The following is a 21,861-nucleotide window of genomic DNA, read 5'->3' as shown; positions in this document are numbered from 1 at the left end:
TGTAAGGAGCACTATATGGGGCCCATTATGCTGTATGGGACACTATATGAGGCATTGTTCTGTATAGAGCAATATATTGGGCCATTATACTATATGAAGCAATATATGTGGGCTATTAGACTGTATGGAGCACTATATGGGGCCCATTATACTGTATGGAGCATTATATGGGAACATTATTCCTTATGGAGCATTATATGGGACCCATTATATTGTATGGAGCCATATATGGGGCCCATTATACTGTAAGGAGCAATATATCGTGCCCATAATACTGTATGGAGGATTCAAGAAGTACTGTACTTTTTGGATTATAAAACGCACAGGACCATAAGATGTATCCCAAATTTTGGGGAGGAAAATAGGAAAACCTTTTATGGTATTTTACCTGGGACGGTCGGCTGCGCGGAGCGGGGTCCCAGGAGGCAGGGTCACTGCTCCATGGATGCAGGAGTGGGCCAATGCTACAGGCCCCGGGCTGGTAGGAGGGGGTACGAGGCTGAGTTCCCCCTCCCTCCATCAAAATTACTGTTATTGTGATCAGGTAAGCAAATTGAAGATGAAATTATCTCTAAAGGGCCAAAAATGATACATTTTGTTTGAATTTTAGGGAAAAATATATTGTTATTTTTTACATTTTAAAAATTACAAAACAGAAAATAGACCAATTTAAAAGTTGGGCCACCCTTGGAGATTTGTGTGCTCGGATAAGTTTGACCAAGGTTTCAGACCTTAATTAGCCTTTAGGGTTATGGCTTGTACGCTATCATTGTTAGGAAAGGCCATGTGATGCAAATTTTCCAGCTTTATAAAAACCCAGCCTCCTCTAACATTGTGCCAAAAACAGCGGCCATGAATTCTTCTAAGCAACTGCCCAGCACTCTGAAAATGGTGGAGGCCCACAAAGCAAGAGAATTCTATAAGAAGATAACACAACGTTTTCAAGTTGCCCTTTCCTAAGTTCAAAATGTGATAAATAAATGGCAGTTTACAGGAAGAGTGGAAGTTAAGATGAGGTCTGGAAGACCAAGCAAAGTTTCATTGAGAGCTGCTCGTATGGTTGCTAGAGACATAAGTCAGAACCCCTGCTTGACTGCAAAAGACCTTAAGAAAGATTTAGCCACTCTGGCGTTGTGTTACTTTGTTCTAATGTTCAGAGACACCTGCACAAATATGGCCATCATGGAAGAGTCATCAGTAGAAAATCTCTCCTGCGTCCTCACCATAAAATTCAGTGTCAGAAGTATGCAAAAGAACATCTAAACAAGCCTGATGCATTTTGGAAATAATTCCTGTAGAGAAAAAAGGGCACAGAATTTTAAGAAAATAATATCTCATCAACCATTAAGCATGGGGGAGGATCAATAATGCTTTGGGGTTGTGTTTCAGCCAGTGGTACAGGGAACATTTCACGGGTAGAGGGTAGAATTGATTCAATGGAATTTCAACAAATTCTTGATACAAACATAACATCATCTGTAAAAAAAAAAGCTGGAGTTGAAAAGAGGATGGCTTCTACAAATGGATAATAATCCTAAACACACGTCAAAATCCACAATAGACTACCTCAAAAGGCACAAGCTGAAGGTTCTACAATGTCTCCTGATCTGAACTTCATTGCAAATCTGTGGCCAGACCTCAAACTAGCAGTGCATGCAAGATGGCCAGGAATCTCACAGAGCTGGAAAAATTTTCCAAGGCAAAATTAATGAAAATTCCTCAAACAAGAATTGAAAGACTCTTGTCTGACCACAAAAATAATTTACAAGCTGTGATTCTACTAGGTTCTATCCATGCAGTGTACCCAAACCTTTGCATTGGCCCATTTTCCTTTTTGGAATTTTTAAAATCTAAATTTGAATATATTTATTTTTTTGCCCAAAATACAATGGAAATGTGTCTTCTTTAACTTTAGGCCTTTTGAGAGAACATGAGATCATTTCATCTTCAACTTGCTTAATTGTTCACAACAACGGTAGTTTTGACTAGGTGGGGCTCAAACTTTTACATGCCACTGTATTATATGCAATGAGAACTAGAGTTGAGCAAAAAGATTTGCAGAAGACTGGTGCAGTGACCAAGTCAGTAGTATGTGGCTGCCAGACTAGAGCCTCCTCACCTGTTCGTATATCCAGAGCTGCTTCTGATTAGACTTGACAGTGTGTCATTGTTGCTGGAGTGGGGATGGCGAAAAGTATGAGGAGATTCACAGGGTTCTGTTCATTTGGCCATTAAAAACTGACAAAGCCACTACACCTATGATCTTTTTGCTCACTTCTAGTAGGTATACAGGCTGGTTGAGATCACAGGTCATGTGCGCAGGACACCTAGAGTGTGGCACTGCAGAAGCTGTGTTTTAGTCAAGTTTAGGAACTAAATCACCTCTTAGTCAGAAGTAGATGGTAGTTAAGTGAAATATGTGGCATAATGCAGCCACCAAATGGTGCGCTTGTTGGTCAATTAGAGCAGTGTGAAACCATTCAGTCCAGCTCAGGACTGTTGCAATAACTGAGCCTGCTGAGAGATGGAACAGGAGAGTGGACATCTCGCTAGCAACTAGCTGTAAGGTGATTTAAAAAATGGAGGAACACCTTGGCCTGAAGTTTTTATCTTAGCTATGGACGGAGAGTTATGTCCTAAAGCGACCAGCAGGAATTGATTGCACCAGTATTACTTCTCCGAGACAATGTGGCGAGATGCTGTTCTTGAGACAGCAATAGGGACAGTGGCCTGTAAAATTAATTGGTACTGTGGCATTAGACAATGTAAAAGACTGTGGGCTGTAAAGGCCCCTTCACATTTAGCGACGCTGCAGCGATACCGACAACGATCCGGATCGCTGCAGCGTCGCTGTTTGGTCGCTGGAGAGCTGTCACACAGACCGCTCTCCAGCGACCAACGATGCCGGTAACCAGGGTAAACATCGGGTAACTAAGCGCAGGGCCGCGCTTAGTAACCCGATGTTTACCCTGGTTACCATGCTAAAAGTAAAAAAAAACAAACACTAGATACTTACCTACCGCTGTCTGTCCTCCAGCGCTGCGCTCTGCTTCTCTGCTCTCCTCTTGTACTGTCTGGGAGCAGGAAAGCAGAGCGGTGACGTCACCGCTCTGCTTTCCGGCTCACAGCCAGTACAGGAGGAGTGCAGAGCGCAGCGCTGGAGGACAGACAGCGGTAGGTAAGTATGTAGTGTTTGGTTTTTTTTACTTTTAGCATGGTAACCAGGGTAAACATCGGGTTACTAAGCGCGGCCCTGCGCTTAGTTACCCGATGTTTACCCTGGTTACCAGTGAAGACATCGCTGGATCGGTGTCACACACGCCGATCCAGCGATGTCTCCAGGGAGTCCAGCGACGAAATAAAGTTCTGGACTTTATTCAGCGACCAACGATCTCCCAGTAGGGGCCTGATCGTTGGTCGCTGTCACACATAACGATTTCATTAACGATATCGTTGCTACGTCACAAATAGCAACGATATCGTTAACAATATCGTTATGTGTGAAGGTACCTTAACATCAAGCTCTACCATGACTTTAGACAGTGGAATTAACTTTGGCCTCAGGCAGTGTAGAGACCTGAGTCATGCTTTAGGACTTTTCCTTAAAGAGGGCTACTGTGGACTGTTTTGGGTATAAACTATTGAATTACTGCAAGGTGTACAGTGATAATTGCCCACAATAAAATTGCTAAGCTGTGTTTGTGGTTGTAATTATCACCTGCTGTTTGTGTAGAAGAGACTGTTCCTGTAAATAAGTCTAATCAACAAGCTCCCTGCCACTGTAAAGTAGGATAACCACCAAGCTTTGTGCTACAGCACTGAAGCATTAAAAGCAAACTGAGAAACTACTGATATTGTTGTGTAGCCACCAAGCTCAGTGCCTTAATACTGAAGTGTAATCATCGATAACTGTACTAACACCGTAGATTAGTCATTAAGCTTGTACCCTCAAATGAAAGACTATAACTAGAGATGAGCGAACCCGAACTTTAAAGTTTGGGCTTTGTACTGGACACTTGGTGCTGAACACTGAACACAGACTTCTCCTTGAAGGGAGAGGGAGAACTACGACCATTTTACAGCTCTTCCAAAACACCAGCATTTGGGTCCCCATTGACTTCTATGGGGTCCAGGTTCAAGCTCGTGTAGAGTTCAAGTACCCGAACTGAACTTTGGAGTAAATTTGTCGAACCCGACTAACTCAAACATCCACGGGTCTGCTCATCCCTAATTATAACCACTAGGCTTGCTTCCCTCCATTAAGTAAGACCAGTTAAATTTAAACCCAGCTGTGCCTATGTCCATCCCAGTGCCATCCTCAACCAGAATCCCCATTTTCAAGTTTTGACTCTCATATAAGCCCAACAGAAATGTGGGTTAGGCCCCCAAATTACAAGAAACATAGGAAAACGATCATGTTATTACCCAGTAGTGATGAGCGAGTGTGCTCGTTACTCGAGATTTCCAAGCATGCTCGAATGTTCTGCGAGTATTTTGGGCATGCTCGGAGATTGTTTGGGCTGCCGCAGCTGCATGATTTGCGCTGCTAGACAGCCTGAATACATGTGGGGATTCCCTAACAAACAGGCAATCCCCACATGTATTCAGGCTGTCTAGCAGCCACAAATCATGCAGCTGCGGGGACACAAACATAATATACGAGCACGCCCAAAATACTTGGAGAAATAGGAAATCTCGAGTAATGAGAACACTTGGTCATCACTATTACCCAGTTGTCCATCCAAAGTACAAACTAAAGTCCAAACTACAGGATGATAAATGTAGAGTGGACACCATTGTGCAATGACAATTTGTCTGTAAAGGGGCAATACACATATAAAGGTAGCCCTGCTCATAAATGTTACGGTGTGGCCTTCATGAAAGAAAAATATCCAACCTACAAATTAGCACTCCTCTCCTGAGGAAATTATGGATCCTTATAATAGATTACTAAAATCCTATTATGTGAAATTCAAGACAAGTCATATATCAGAAAATTACATCAACAGAACAAAGATGATGTTTCCATTTTCTTCACTTAGACCTCTTACCACTATGTCACCGATCAGTGCATATCTGTTGTGTCTGCACATTTCATCAGAGGTAAACCATTCATGTATTTTTAATAATCGTTACTGTTCTTTCCCAGAAAGCATTTTATAAAATGTGTGTATGCATTACTAATGGCCATTAATATATGTAATATAGGATTTTGGAGTTTGCCCAATAAAGTGTCTAATCCTTTTGAAGCTCATACACCCATTTACTGTTGTTATATAAGCTAACGTGCCCAGAGAATTGTGGTCTATATTGCACTAGTATATGACGCTCAAAACAACCACTCTTACACCATAGTATTATATCATTTGGTATCTGAAAAACAGATAAATGCCAGCAGATTGTAATTCAAGATGGCAGCGGATTGTAATTCAAGTCAAGAACATTTGGTGTAATTGTATTCAGATTTGGACTGGCCCACAGGGGAGCAGCTAAATCCCCCGGTGGGCTCCTGTGTAGGAGAGGCCTCCCCAACTTACTACATGAACACAATATCCTTGATTTTCTATGCAAAGAACCAGACAAAAGCAGCATTTCATTAGTGAACAAGATCCAGATTATTATTATATAGAAACAGAGGTAAATGCCATCTGCGCTGCATCCTAGTGCTGTGCTTTTTTCTTGTCTTAGGCTATGTGCACACGTTCAGGAATTCATGCAGAAAATTCCTGACAATTCCGGACATTTTCTGCATGAAATCTGCAAGAAAACCGCGTGCGTTTTTGCCGCGGTTTTGATGCGTTTTTGCAGCGGTTTTGACGCGTTTTTGCCGCGGTTTTTTCCGGACACTTCCCAATGCATTTTGGAGTGGGAAATCCGCAAAAAAAACGCAAAAAGATAGAGCATGTCCGGATTTTGTGCCTGATGCGTTTTTTTTGCGGAAAAAAACGCATCATGTGCACAAAACATGCGGAATTCATTCTAAATGATGGGATGCTTATTGTATGCGGTTTTTTTGCGGTTTTATAGCGTTTTTATCGGGAAAAACCGCGAAAAAAACGCGAAAAAACCGGAACGTGTGAACACAGCCTAATAGTTCGTTAGAAGAAACTTATAAACTTTTTTTGGCATACAAGAAAAAGAAATGCCACATTGATGATAAAAACAGATACCGTCCCAAATAGGATACAAATCCAATCCAGCACCCTTATGACAAATGATCTGAAGTTTTACCATATAGAAAAAATGGATGTCTGAATTAGATTCTGTTTGGAGAGTATGGGTGCAGGCACGTAGTACAATGGAAGGACCAGACAATAGGTGCCTCTTCTAGCCATGTTTTGGCGATTTTTTTCAGACAAAAGTCTGTATGCCTTCAACTTCTTAGGCTTTGTGCACACATTGCGGATTTGCCTGCGAATCTGCAGCGGATTTGGCTGCAGATTCACAGTTTTCCATTCGTTGTACAGTACCATGTAAACCTATGGAAACCCAAATCCGCAGTACACATACTGTGGAAAATTCCGTGCGGAAATGCTGCGGTTTATTTTACGCAGCATGTCAATTCTTTGTGCGGAAACGCAGCGTTTTACACCTGTTCCATAATTGGAATCTGCAGGTGTAAAAACGCAGGTGAAATCCACATAAAAGCCGCAAAAAATCTGCAGTAAATCCATGGTGAATCCGCAGGTAAAACGCAGGGAACATGTCACAAGGTTAATGTGCCCAAACCATGGGCAGCATAAATCAGGACCTGACTGCGTGATTACAGCCAGATGTGTATTTCTCTGTAATATTGTATATACAGGTGCTTCTCACTAAATTAGAATATCATCAAAAAGTTTATTTATTTCAGTTCTTCAATACAAAAAGTGAAACTCATATATTATATAGAGTCAATACAGAGTGATCTAGTGTTCAAGTGTTTATTTTGGTTAATGTTGAGGATTATGGCTTCCAGCCAATGAAAACCCCAAAGTCATTTTCTCAGTAAATTAGAATATTTTTTAACACCAGCTTGATAAATGATTTTAAAATCCATGTTGGCCTACTGAAATGTATGTTCAGTAACTACATTCAATACTTGATCGAGGCTCCTTTTGCATCAATTACTGCATCAATGCGGCGTGGCATGGAGATCAGCCTGTGGCATTTCTGAGGTGTTATGGAAGCCCAGGTTGCTTTGATAGCAGCCTTGGTCATGAGGGGCTTGACACAAGGAATGCGACACTTGTAGCCCATGTCCTGCATACGACTGTGTGTGGTGGTTCTTGAAGCAATGACTTCAGAATTGCCCCCAAATTTTTGAATGGCCTTTTCTTAACAATCCTTTCAAGGCTACGGTTATCCTGGTTGCTTGTGCACCTTTTTCTACTACACTTTTTCCTTCCAATCAACTCTCCAATAATATCCTTGGATACAGCACTCTGTGAATAGCCAGCTTCTTTAGCAATGACCTTTTATGACTTACCCTACTTGAGGAGTGTGTCAATGACTGCCTTCTGGACATCTGTCAAGTCAGCAGTTTTCCTCATGATTGTGGAGCCTACTGAAACAGACTAAAGGTACCGTCACACTAAGCGACGCTGCAGCGATACCGACAACGATCCGGATCGCTGCAGCGTCGCTGTTTGGTCGCTGGAGAGCTGTCACACAGACAGCTCTCCAGCGACCAACGATGCCGGTAACCAGGGTAAACATCGGGTTACTAAGCGCAGGGCCACGCTTAGTAACCTGATGTTTACCCTGGTTACCATCGTTAAAGTAAAAAAAACAACCACTTCATACTTACCTACCGCTGTCTGTCCCCGGCGCTGGGCTTCTCTGCTCTGGCTGTGAGCACAGCGGCCGGAAAGCAGAGCGGTGACGTCACCGCTGTGCTTTCCGGCTGCCCGGCGCTCACAGCCAGAGCAGAGAAGCACAGCGCCGAGGACAGACAGCGGAAGGTAAGTATGAAGTGGTTGTTTTTTTTACTTTAACGATGGTAACCAGGGTAAACATCGGGTTACTAAGTGCGGCCCTGCGCTTAGTAACCCGATGTTTACCCTGGTTACCAGCAAAGACATCGCTGAATCGGCGTCACACACGTCAGCGGGAGAGCCAGCGACGAAAAACGGTCCAGGCCATTCCGACACGACCAGCGATCTCACAGCAGGGGCCTGATTGCTGCTACGTGTCACACATAGCAAGATTGTTACTGACTTGTGACTCAGCAGCGATCTCGCTAGCGATCTCGCTATGTGTGACGGGGGCTTAAGGGACCTTTTTAAATGTTTAGGAAGCCTTGCAGGTGTTTTTTGTTAATTATTTTAATGTACTGAGATAATGACTTTTAGGTTTTCATTGGCTGTAAGCCATAATCATCAACATTAACAGAAATAAACACTTGAAATAGATCACTCTGTAATGACGCTATATAATTTATGAGTTTCACTTTTTGTATTGAAGAACTGAAATAAATTAACTTTTTGATGATACTCTAATTCAGTGAGAAGCACCTGTATATAGCTTGGCTTCTTTGTATGCACTTAGCTGCTTTTTTTGCATTTAAAAGTAATCACTGTTCAGAGCAGGCATCCAGAAGGTCAGGTGAAGATCAGTCCACTAACTGGCATAGAAAAAGAGTAGTACACTAACCCTCAGTATGGAGACCATAGCCAATAAGTAACATTATAAAGAAATAAATACACAAATGCATTTGACCTTTGGAGAAAGGGTCTGACATTACATGATCTTATTCCTTGCTGACAAAGTAATCAGGAAGCACTTAAATACAATACTGGCAGAGTCTCAGCTATACCAGGGCATTTTTGCCTTTTTCAGATTGCTCAGATTTCCCTTGATAGCTTGTCATCTCCACAGTTCCTATGCTTAGATTGGCAAATTGAAAACCTGCCAGCAATGTATTTATACAGCAACACAGTGTATTCTTTGTTTTCAGAGCTGAAATGGAAATTTGATGCCATCACCTCTGCCTCAAAGTAATATAAATCCAAAGTCGTGATTAATAATTAAGCCTTGTAACAGAGAAGCTGTATTGCAGTATTCACATTAATACAGTATTTTTCAATTATAACTTAATAATCTAGGGCTCAGGGCCTCAGCTTTATTATTTTATTATCATACATTTTTATAGCGCCATTTATTCCATGGCGCTTTACATGTGAATACGGGGCAAATATAGACAAGTACATTAAACATGAGAAAATAAGGCACACGGGTACATAAGGAGGGAGGACCCTGCCTGCCCGCGAGGGCTCACAGTCTGCAGGAGATGGGTGATGAAACACTAGGAGAGCTTCTGAGCTCTATTGTGCCACCTCTCACCTACAACAGTCACAAGGCATTGGTGGCTCCCATTAAAGAGAACCTTTCATCAGTTTGAGAATGTTAAGCTGGCCATATCATGGAATACAGTAGGGAAAAATAAACAACACATAAATAAGCAAAAAGTTATAAAATAAAACAAAGAGAAATAATAGAAATACCTAAAGTTGTTATTCTGTTTCCTTGAGGATAGGAGAAAGGATTTATGGATCACATTCAGCTCAGGCTGACCTCCACATGTGAACAACAACTTTCCATTGTTTAGCCCATCTTTTACATGCCCGGTCCTGGGCTCAAATTTCCAGGTTGGCTTATATTGTATTATGAAGGTCTGTAACTGGGCTTGGGGCTTATAAGGAGATGGGCTCATTGCATAATAAATGCCTTGCTTCTTCAACTTCACTCTCCCTATGGTAAACAGGAAAGGTACAGCCTGGCTACAAAGCACCATCTGTCCAGGCTTTGAAGCTCAGGCCAAGATGTCAGGAATGACACTCTCTGTTGTCCCAATGATATCCATCTTTGGTTCTGAGTTCCCATAATAAGATCACATAGATAGAATTTTGGGTAGTGTCAATTATGTGAATTACATACTTAATTTAATGTTACTTTACTGCTGTTAAAATTTCCTTTAGGGCACAGTCAGACACCTGACTGTCACGCTCAGGTCAGGAGAGCCGCCGGACAGTCCGTGCACTGCGATGTGATTGTCGTCCGTGTTATACAGCCGTCTGACTGCGCCCATAAAACAGATCTGGTAGTGCTGTGAGAGTAGAGATGCAGAAGGTGTTTGTAATTAAACCTCTGGTGTGCTCCACCCCCCACACTGACTGCTGTGTGGTGAAAGCTGGAGGAGTTTGTTCTGACACTCATCTCTGCTCTACACCATCTCTGCTCTACACTACACATTGGCTGCAGAGGGTCATTACATGTTTCACAGGACAAAGCCTCTCTAGGGGCTAATCTCTGCTAAGCTAATGTCCCTCTGATCTTAGCATAAATTAGGATCTAAACTTTGCTACCTAATATATCTGCAACAGAGATATGAATTTAAAAATACATTTAAAAAATAGCTCTCCAGCTATTATTCTGTGATATCGCTCAGAGTCTTTGTACAGTGTGACCCCGACTGTATGGGCATGTGCCCAATTTTCCATGTATGAATACAGTCTTAGCCCTCTTTAACCCCTAAAGAACCAGGGGTATTTCCATTTTTGCTTTTTCATTTTTTGCTCCCTTTTTCCGACGGCCATAACTTTTTTATTTTTCCGTCAATATCCATGTGATGGCTTGGTTTTTGAGCAACGATCTGATGTTTTTATTGATACCATTCTGGTGTGTATACAATCTTTTTATCACCTGTTATTTTGTTGCTTTTTATTGCAATGTTGCAGCAACTAAAAAACATAATTCTGGCTTGTCAATTTTTTGCCTCACTACGCCATTTACCGATTGGATTAATTATTTGATTATATTGCTAGAGCGAGCGATTCTGAATGTGCCAATACCAAATATGTGTATATGTGATTTTGTTTTATTGTTTTATTTTGAATGGGGTGAAAGGGGGGTAATTTGAACTTTTATATTTTTTTATTTTTTGAATATTTTTAAAAACATTTTTTTTTACTTGTTTCAATAGCCTCCATGGGAGACTGGAAGCTATGATTATCCAATCGCTTGTGCTACATAGAGCAGGGTGCCAGCCCTGCTCTATGTAGCGGATATGCTCACTTGCTATGAGCGCCAACCGCTGGGTGGCGCTCATAGCTATCCAGCTATGACAGCCACAGGGGTCTCCTACTGACCCCAGGTGGTCATGTCAACCCATCGGCGACCCGTGGTCATGTGACACGGGCACTTATGGGAGGAGGTAATGACGCACTTTCTGCATGTGCATGCTAAATGCCACGGTCAGTGTTTGACATCGGCATTCAACATGTTAATGCAGCGCCTCAGAGACCTGGTCATTGCAGTATGACGCTCTGCCACTAAGGGGAGTGATGGTACGTCTGATGGCACTAAAGGAGTTCTCCTGACCAGGTATCACCAGAACACATTACACTTCACACTCCGGCCACTAAGGGGAGCACAAAAGGCTTTATTTATTGGGCCAGTCCTCACACTGGTAAAACTAGGGGTTGGGGAGGAATTTAGTCAGAAGCTGACTGGGTTGGATTCAGGCAACATCCCGTGGCAGGGGGTGTTGCAGGGAGAAGACACAGGGGGGTCCCTGTCAGGCGTGGGAACCTGGCAGGTGCCTAGCGAACAGAGCAGAACGTAACGGAACCGCGCCTGCACACCCCGCGGCGGTATCCAAGAGAGAGACACGAAGGGAAGGATATTGTGGAACAGTGTAAACGAGATCAAGCACAAAGGAGTACCAGTAGGAGTCGTGCCGTGAGACCGAGGCAACATCCTACTGAGGTGCGTAGCCGGTGGCCGGAACACCGCGGGAGTAACTGACTCTAGGCCTTACTTCGAACTCCGCAGGACAGGTAATTATAGGTTGGCTGTCTCACCTAAAACACCTACGAAGACATAGGGGGCAACAGTGGGAGAGGGGCGTCTCTAGGGTCCCGGAAGACCTCCAGGCCTTCCCGTCATACGGGTGCGTCCTAGCCATAACATATCTGGGGGACGTTGAATTAGAAACATCTGGAACCAAAGAGAGAGAGAGCTGTAGAGAACGAACGAACGAGAACAGCAGTTGTGAGGACTATTCCGAATGCTCAGCAGGGTAGGATTACAACACACAGGCGCTAGTGGTAGGCAACGATTTCCATCTGCGAAGGAAACTCTGGATGTGCCCATCGGACCGGCCGGTCTCAGATAGCCCTGTTAAGTGTGCTCTGGACTGAGGATCCTGAAGTCTTCAGTAAAGAGACTGCAACCCTGTGTCCTTGTTATTGACTGCACCCTACACCATTACCATCTACCTTACTGGGAAGCCCTGGGGACATACTTCACCTGTGGGAAGGTATACCATCCAGCTGCCATTCCATCACCCCAGCGGACCCCACGGCAGCGTCGGTCACCCTGACCGAACACCACAGGTGGCGTCACGAACCCCTGACAGACTGCATCACCTTTATTGGACGCCCCTTAGCAGGGTCGTGGACCGGGTCTAGCCACCGTGACAGCCTCAGAACCGAACCAGAGAGGCCCGGTACCGAGAACTCGTGGCCCTGTGTCTGGGGGCGCTCCATTAACACCCGCAGGTGAATCGCGATTCCAGCCGCAGCTGTTAGGGGCACATGTCAGCTGATCAGATCAGCTATCATGTGCCGGAAAAAGTGCGAGCTTATCGACGGAGCCCGCACCAAACAGGGGGAGGCATACAATGACTTACTCTGCCCGTCATTGGACGTTAAGGGGTTAATAATTGTTTTAATAAACTGTTATTTTACCCATGTGAGCAATTTTCTGTGTGGGCATTTTTTCATGAGGCTAACATAGGAAAAAGAACAAAGAACAACACGGAAAAAGATACAGCCCTACTATCAGGTTACCAATGCACTAGCAGGATGCAGCAGACCATCATGATAAAGGTGAGGGTCGCACAGTGTAAAATACTGATGCAAACAGACACTGACAAACCTACCATTTCATGGAGGGGGTGGCTATGTAGCAGGGCCGGCTCCATGTTTTCATGTGCTCCAGGTGAAAGAGTCTCAGTGAGCCCCTTTAACACATACCATGATACATGATGCACAGATACGGCAGAGAAATATAGGTATAGTACAATGCCAAAGATTTCACTTCTTACATTACAAGACTGAAATCTATTGTAAATTCTACAATAGCTCAGAAACCGGCGAATCCTCACATTGCGCAGTGCATGCCCTGAGGGAATTCAAAAGTTTTCATTTGGGACAGGACAGTATAGTCCTCCATGCAGCATAGTGGCTGCCTTATATTGCTCCATACACTATTTTGGACCCCATATATTGCTCCATTCAGTATACTGAGCCCCATATATTGCTCCATAGAGAATAATGGACCCCTATAATGCTCCATATGGAATAATGAACACCATATATTGCTCCATACAGAACAATGAACCCCATATAATGCTCCATACAGAATAATGGACCCCATATAATGCTCCATACAGAATAGTGGACCATATATAATGCTCCATACAGAATAATGGACCCCATATAATGCTCCATACAGAATAGTGGACCATATATAATGCTCCATACAGAATAATGAACCCCATATAATGCTCCATACAGAATAATAGACCCCATATAATGCTCCATACAGAATAATGGACCATTTATAATGCTCCATACAGAATAATGGACCCCATGTAATGCTCCATATAGAATAATGAACCCCATGTAATGCTCCATACAGAATAATGGACCCCATATAATGCTGCATACAGAATACTTACCTCTCCTTGTTCCCCACTGGCTGGAGCTTCGATCTCCTCAGCTCCGGCGTCGGCAGTCTCTTCTGGCTCTCTGCACTGCTCAGCGTAGATGGTGCTGTAGTGACATCATCGCGGCCTCTGCACCTGAGTTGTCAGAAGATGCAGAAGAGACCGTGCCTGTGACCAGCAGGTAGAAGTAAGTATTTCAAACAGTTTAACGCACGGGGGAAGGGAGGTCCAACTCACGGACCCATAGCATGCCTTCCACTGGCTCCCCTATGTACTGTCCTCCCCCATTCTCTGGGGATGGCCTTGAGGTAAAACCTCCAGGAAAAAGAGACACAAACTGGACATAAAGGATAAAATGCAGATTTATGTATAAAACATATAACAATATAAACTACTTCTATAACATTTAACTCTTTCTTAACCCGGCGTCCTCTTGAGCACTGCTCACCCACTTACATACAAACTCCTTACAGATGTGTCATCGGTCTATGGTATTGCATCTACTGTACGAGTTCTGCCTGAGGTTAGATACAGACCTACATATGCCCACAGATATATACCCTTGGTACAACTGTTCTTATACTCCTTAGTGCTGGCCACCATTCCCAATTTTAAATTGTATATTGTGTCATGTCAATTTCTGCCACTGTTCTATTGTTATTGTTTTGCTGTTTCAGAGACTGTGCCCATGAAGTATGAGAGCAACCACCAGGCCTTGTAGCTCACCAAGTCACTGTAAATATTACAATTGTGTACCACATGCTGTCCTAATTGCAAGGAAAATAAAGAAAATAAAGATTACTTTGTGCTCTAAAAAGTATCTAAGATATTCCAGTGGGGCATAGTATCCTTTCAAAAGATTTCCCAAAGGAACATTGATGAACATTGATCTTGATGTTGCATCTGCCAGCTTGCCTGTTTTCGGTAGTGGAGACTGGTGCCATTTCTTCTCCAGTTAAGCAGCACACATGCACCTGGCCATCCAAATAATATAAACGACAATGTGATTTATTGAACCAGACCACCTTCTTCCATTGCAGTCCACTTGAAAAGCTCACATGCAAATTGGAGATTCTTTGCTGGCAGATAGGGGTCACCATGGCCACTCTGACTTATCTGCAATCATACAGCGGTACATGCAGAAGCTGTGGTGCACTGTGTCTTCTCTAACATTTGTAGTGTTCATTTTTTCTGAAAATATTTCTACGAAAGCTCATATGTAGGCCCATGTGAGGTAACCTTAGTTTCATCACAAGCATTAAAGATGTCTGGGAGACTATGACCCTGTTGCCGGATGGGTGATTAATAATTATGAAAGAGTTGAATATGTGCATGCCACCCTCTTCCAAAAAGTAAGGACTTATGCCACAATAAAAAAAATTGGTATGTTTTGGACTGTCCAGTATCATGTTACCTCTTTGAGAGTGAAGGTGTTCTTGAACATTCAACTTGAGTTTTTGCACCATCATTTAGTGGGATAACCATTCAACTACAGTGGCGGATGTATCCTGTATCACCTAAAGTGTCTCACCACCACAACCCCATTCCATCATTCTGCACTTGGCCATCCCTCCCAACCGGGATAACTCCCATTATGTGCTAACCACTGAAACACAGATCCTTCTTCTTAGGCCGGGATCACACATGCGAGAAACACGTCCGTGTCTCGCATGTGAAATCCAAGCTCTGGCGCCGGCACTCCAGAGCGGAGCGTGCGGCCGCATAACAACACATGGAGCCGAACGCTCCGCTCTGGAGTGCCAGCGCCAGAGCTTGGATTTCACATGCAAGACACGGACGTGTTTCTCGCATGTGTGATCCCAGCCTTACCCATTTTAAAGGATTGGTCAGTATTGGAAGGCTACATATAGTTAAGTATTGCTAAAGTAATACAAATGTATACTAATAAGAGATATTGAAAAATTAAGGACAAACAATTCACTTTCGCATAGTATATTATAATTGTTTGCCAATACCCCATATGCAATAACAGATTACACCAATATATAGTAGAAAAGATCAGGATTCAGTATTCAGACTCATAGGTAACTGGTTATTCCTTACCTTTTTGCTGATGAATCTCCAATTTTTCACAAAACCTCATAATTTTCGATCCTAAGTAAGTAACCATTTGTCCAATGTATGGGGCAACTGATCAACTGATTTCATTATTGCTGCAGAGACCTCATATTTCCATCACACTCTGTGTTCTTCTACTATTTTACTTCCACCATCTTTACCTCCTCCTCCCTTCGTTTATAGTCACTAAAAAACTTCTATACTTTTATACTGCAATGACAACTTGCTAAATCAAATATCAATTTCCTATTAATAATAATATTTAAGGTAAAAAAAAAATCAACTTTTGTAAATCTTATCAGAGAAGAAGAAAAAAAATCTGCTTTCTTACAGAATGAACCGACCAGATCCGGACTATATCTCTCTTTAGATAGAAATTTGTTGTGGATGCATAGACTATCATCTCAACAGATGAATCGTAATGATTGTTAAGTTGAAATCTTCTTGTTTAAGCAAATGCAAACTGAACAAATGCCTGGGCTGGAGATGATCCGTCTTAAGTCAGAGATGGAAATGCAGGATAAAGGACAAAGCATACAGCCCACATCTGCTTTTACTAATGAGAACTCCCATACTTTTCACTGCTTTTAGTCCTGTCATTGGTAATCTCAATATGAAAAAGCAAACATATTTCAAACAGACAATATCTACTGAAAAATACAATAGCTCATAATAGATATTTTCAAGTAAAAATGATGAGTTCACATTGGTGAACATTTTAGGCTTTCACAGCTTAGGTATAGGAGGTCAGAGTTCATAACTGGGAATGGTGAAGATATGGTTACTAAAATAAGTATGCTTTATTGAGGAGTTTTCAAAATCACAAACCGGTTTTCGGGTCCGGAGCCTTCATCAGGTGTTAATTTGTGACTTGGAAAACTCCTCAATAAAAAGTATTTATTTTAGTTACCACATCTTCATCTACCACAGTATGTCCAAAGATATACTGATAGGGAATTTAGATTGTGAGCCCCATCGGGGACAGTGATGATAATGTGTGCAAACTGTAAAGCGCTGCGGAATATGTTAGCGCTATATAAAAATAAAGATTATTATTATTATTATTATTCACCAGCAATAAATCTTATCAGTACAAATTGTATTTAATTTTGAAGAATGCACTTCAAGTAGTGAAAATTCTCTCAAAGATTGCTCATTCATTTTTCTGCTTCTTCCAATGTTGCAGGTTGAGTGTTTGAATCCTGTGGAAGCCAGATCTCAAGAAAAGAGAATTTATTTAAATGAATCTAAGTGTGGTAAAGAGCAGAGAAATGGTGGCCCTGCCCCCCCTGCCCCCCCAGAGTAAGGGTAGAAGAAGCCAGGGGCAGACACTGACAGCTTGGGGCCCCTGTGCAAGAAATGTGTCTGGGCCCCCTTCCTTTAACCCCTTTACCCCCAAGGGTGGTTTGCACGTTAATGACCGGGCCAATTTTTACAATTCTGACCACTGTCCCTTTATGAGGTTATAACTCTGGAACGCTTCAATGGATCCTGGTGATTCTGACATTGTTTTCTCGTGACATATTGTACTTCATGACAATGGTAAAAATTCTTTGATAGTACATGCATTTATTTGTGAAAAAAACGGAAATTTGGCGAAAATTATGAAAATTTCGCAATTTTCCAACTTTGAATTTTTATGCAATTAAATCACAGAGATATGTCACACAAAATACTTAATAAGTAACATTTCCCACATGTCTACTTTACATCAGCACAATTTTGGAACAAAAATTTTTTTTTGTTAGGGAGTTATAAGGGTTAAAAGTTGACCAGCAATTTCTCATTTCTACAACACCATTTTATTTTAGGGACCACATCTCATTTGAAGTCATTTTGAGGGGTCTATATGATAGAAAATACCCAAGTGTGACACCATTCTAAAAACTACACCCCTCAAGGTGCTCAAAACCATATTCAAGAAGTTTATTAACCCTTCTGGTGCTTCACAGGAATTTTTTGAATGTTTAAATAAAAATGAACATTTAACTTGTTTTCACAAAAAATTTAATTCAGCTCCAATTTGTTTTATTTTACCAAGGGTAACAGGAGAAAATGGACCCCAAACATTGTTGTACATTTTGTCCTGAGTATGCCAATACCCCACATGTGGGGGTAAACCACTGTTTGGGCGCATGGCAGAGCTCGGAAGCGAAGGAGTGCCATTTGACTTTTCAATGCAAAATTGACTGGAATTGAGATGGGACGCCATGTTTCGTTTGGAGAGCCCCTGATGTGGCTAAACATTGAAACCCCCCACAAGTGACACCATTTTGGAAAGTAGACCCCCTAAGGAACTTATCTAGAGGTGTGGTGAGCACTTTGACCCACCAAGTGCTTCACAGAAGTTTATAATGTAGAACCGTAAAAATAAAAAATCATATTTTTTCACAAAAATTATCTTTTTGCCCCCAATTTTTTATTTTCCCAAGGGTAAGAGAAGAAATTGGACCCCAAAAGTTGTTGTACAATTTGTCTTCAGTACGCTGATACCCCATATGTGGGGGTAAACCACTGTTTGGGCGGATGGGAGAGCTCGGAAGGGAAGGAGCGCCGTTTGACTTTTCAAAGCAAAATTGACAGGAATTGAGATGGGACGCCATGTTGCGTTTGAAGAGCCACTGATGTGCCTAAACATTGAAACCCCCCACAAATGACACCATTTTGGAAAGTAGACCCCCTAAGGAACTTATCTAGAGGTGTGGTGAGCACTTTGACCCACCAAGTGCTTCACAGAAGTTTATAATGCAGAGCCGTAAAAATAAAACAAAATTTTTTTCCCACAAAAAATATTTTTTTAGCCCCCAGTTTTGTATTTTCCTGAGGGTAACAGGAGAAATTGGACCCCAAAATTTGTTGCCCAATTTGTCCTGAGTGCGATGATACACCATATGTGGGGGGAAGCACTGTTTGGGCACATGGGAGGGCTCAGAAGGGAAGGAGTGCCATTTGAATGCAGACTTAGATGGAATGGTCTGCAGGTGTCACATTGCGTTTGCAGAGCCCCTAATGTACCTAAACAATAGAAACCCCCCACAAGTGACACCATTTTGGAAAGTAGACCCCCTTAGGAACTTATGTAGATGTGTGCTGAGCGCTTTGACCCACCAAGGGCTTCACAGAAGTTTATAATGGAGAGCCGTAAAAATAAAACAAAAATTTTTTCCCACAAAAATTATTTTTTAGCCCCCAGTTTTGTATTTTCCCGAGGGTAACAGGAGAAATTCGACCCCACAATTTGTTGTCCAATTTGTCCTGAGTGCGCTGATACCCCATATGTGGGGGGGAACCACTGTTTCGGCGCATGGCAGGGCTCGGAAAGGAAGGAGCTCCATTTGGAATGAGGACTTAGATGGAATGGTCTGCAGGTGTCACATTGCATTTGCAGAGCCCCTAATGTACCTAAACAGTAGAAACCTCCCACAAGTGACACCATTTTGGAAACTAGACCCCCTAAGGAACTCATCTAGATGTGTTGTGATAGCTTTGAACCCCCAAGTGTTTCACTACAGTTTGTAACGCATAGCCGTGAAAATTAAAAAAAAAAATCTTTCCCCCCAAAATTATTTTTTAGCCCCCAGTTTTGTATTTTCCCGAGGATAAGAGGAGAAATTCGACCCCAAAAGTTGTTGTCCAATTTGTCCTAAGTACGCTGATACCCCGTATGTTGGGGGAAACCACCGTTTGAGCGCATGGCAGAGCTCGGAAGGGAAGGAGCGCCATTTGGAATGCAGACTTAGATGGAATGGTCTGCAGACGTCACATTGCGTTTGCAGAACCCCTAATGTACCTAAACAGTAGAAACCCCCCACAAGTGACCCCATATTGGAAACTAGACCCCCCAGGGAACTAATCTAGATGTGTTGTGAGAACTTTGAACCCCCAAGTGTTTCACTACAGTTTATAACGCAGAGCTGTGAAAATAAAAAATCTTTTTTTTTCCCACAAAAAATATGTCTTAGCCCCGAGTTTTGTATTTTCCCAAGCGTAACAGGAGAAATTGGACCCCAAAAGTTGTTGTCCTATTTGTCCTGAGTACGCTGATACCCCATATGTTGGGGTAAACCCCTGTTTGGGCACACGGGAGAGCTCGGAAGGGAAGAAGCACTGTTTTACTTTTTCAATGCAGAATTGGCTGGAATTGAGATCGGACGCCATGTCGCGTTTGGAGAGCCCCTGATGTGCCTAAACAGTGGAAACCCCACAATTATAACTGAAACCCTAATCCAAACACATCCCTAACCCTAATCCCAACAGTAACCCTAACCACACCTCTAACCCTGACACACCCCTAACCCTAATCCCAACCCTATTCCCAACCGTAAATGTAATCTAAACCCTAACTGTAACTTTAGCCCCAACCCAAACTGTAGCCCTAGCCCTAACCCTAGCCCGAACCCTAATCCTAACCCTAACCCTAGCCCTAACCCTAGCCCTAACCCTAGCCCTAACCCTAGCCCTAACCCTAACCCTAGCCCTAACCCTAACCCTAACCCTAGCCCTAACCCTAGCCCTAACCCTAGCCCTAGCCCTAGCCCTAACCCTAGCCCTAACTCTAACCCTAGCCCTAATGGGAAAATGGAAATAAATACATTTTTTTAATTTTTCCCTAACTAAGGGGGTGATGAAGGGGGGTTTGATTTACTTTTATAGCGGGTTTTTTAGCGGATTTTTATGATTGGCAGCCGTCACACACTGAAAGACGCTTTTTATTGCAAAAAATATTTTTTGCGTTACCACAGTTTGAGAGCTATAATTTTTCTATATTTTGGTCCACAGAGATATGTGAGGTCTTGCTTTTTGCGGGACGAGTTGACGTTTTTATTGGTAACATTTTCGGGCACGTGACATTTTTTGATCGCTTTTTATTCCGATTTTTGTGAGGCAGAATGACCAAAAACCAGCTATTCATGAATTTCTTTTGGGGGAGGCGTTTATACCGTTCCGCGTTTGGTAAAATTGATAAAGCAGTTTTATTCTACGGGTCAGTACGATTACAGCGACACCTCATTTATATCATTTTTTTATGTTTTGGCGCTTTTATACGATAAAAACTATTTTATAGAAAAAATAATTATTTTGGCATCGCTTTATTCTCAGGACTATAACTTTTTTATTTTTTTGCTGATGATGCTGTATGGTGGCTCGTTTTTTGCGGGACAAGATGATGTTTTTAGCGGTACCATGGTTATTTATATCTGTCTTTTTGATCGCGTGTTATTCCACTTTTTGTTCGGCGGTATGATAATAAAGCGTTGTTTTTTGGTTCTTTTTCTTTCTTTTTTTCTTACGGTGTTTACTGAAGGGGTTAACTAGTGGGCCAGTTTTATAGGTCGGGCCGTTACGGACGCGGCGATACTAAATATGTGTACTTTTATTGTTTTTTTTTTTTTTATTTAGATAAAGAAATGTATTTATGGGAATAATATTTTTATTTTTTTTTTCATTATTTTGGAATATTTTTTTTTTTTTTTTTTTTTTTACACATTTGAATTTTTTTTTTTTTACTTTTTTACTTTGTCCCAGGGGGTGACATCACAGATCAGTGATCTGACAGTTTGTACAGCACTCTGTCAGATCACTCATCTGACATGCAGCGCTGCAGCCTTCACAGTGCCTGCTCTAAGCAGGCTCTGTGAAGCCACCTCCCTCCCTGCAGGACTCGGATCCGCGGCCATCTTGGATCCGGGGCTGGAGGGAGCAGGGAGGGAGGTGAGACCCTCGCAGCAACGCGATCACATCGCGTTGCTGCGGGGGGCTCAGGGAAGCCCGCAGGGAGCCCCCTCCCTGCGGGAAGCTTCCCTGTACCGCCGGCACATCGCGATCATCTTTGATCGCGGTGTGCCGGGGGTTAATGTGCCGGGGGCGGTCCGTGACCGCTCCTGGCACATAGTGCCGGATGTCAGCTGCAATAGGCAGCTGACACCCGGCCGCGATCGGCGGCGCTCCCCCCGTGAGCGCCGCCGATCGCGCTGGATGTACTATCCCGTCCATGGTCATAGGGGCCCACCCCACATGGACGGGATAGTACGTCCGATGTCAGAAAGGGGTTAATGGTGACAAAGCTA

Source organism: Ranitomeya imitator, chromosome 5 (assembly GCF_032444005.1).
Source record: "Ranitomeya imitator isolate aRanImi1 chromosome 5, aRanImi1.pri, whole genome shotgun sequence".
Taxonomy (NCBI): Eukaryota; Metazoa; Chordata; class Amphibia; order Anura; family Dendrobatidae; genus Ranitomeya; species Ranitomeya imitator.
This window is presented reverse-complemented; position numbering follows the sequence as displayed.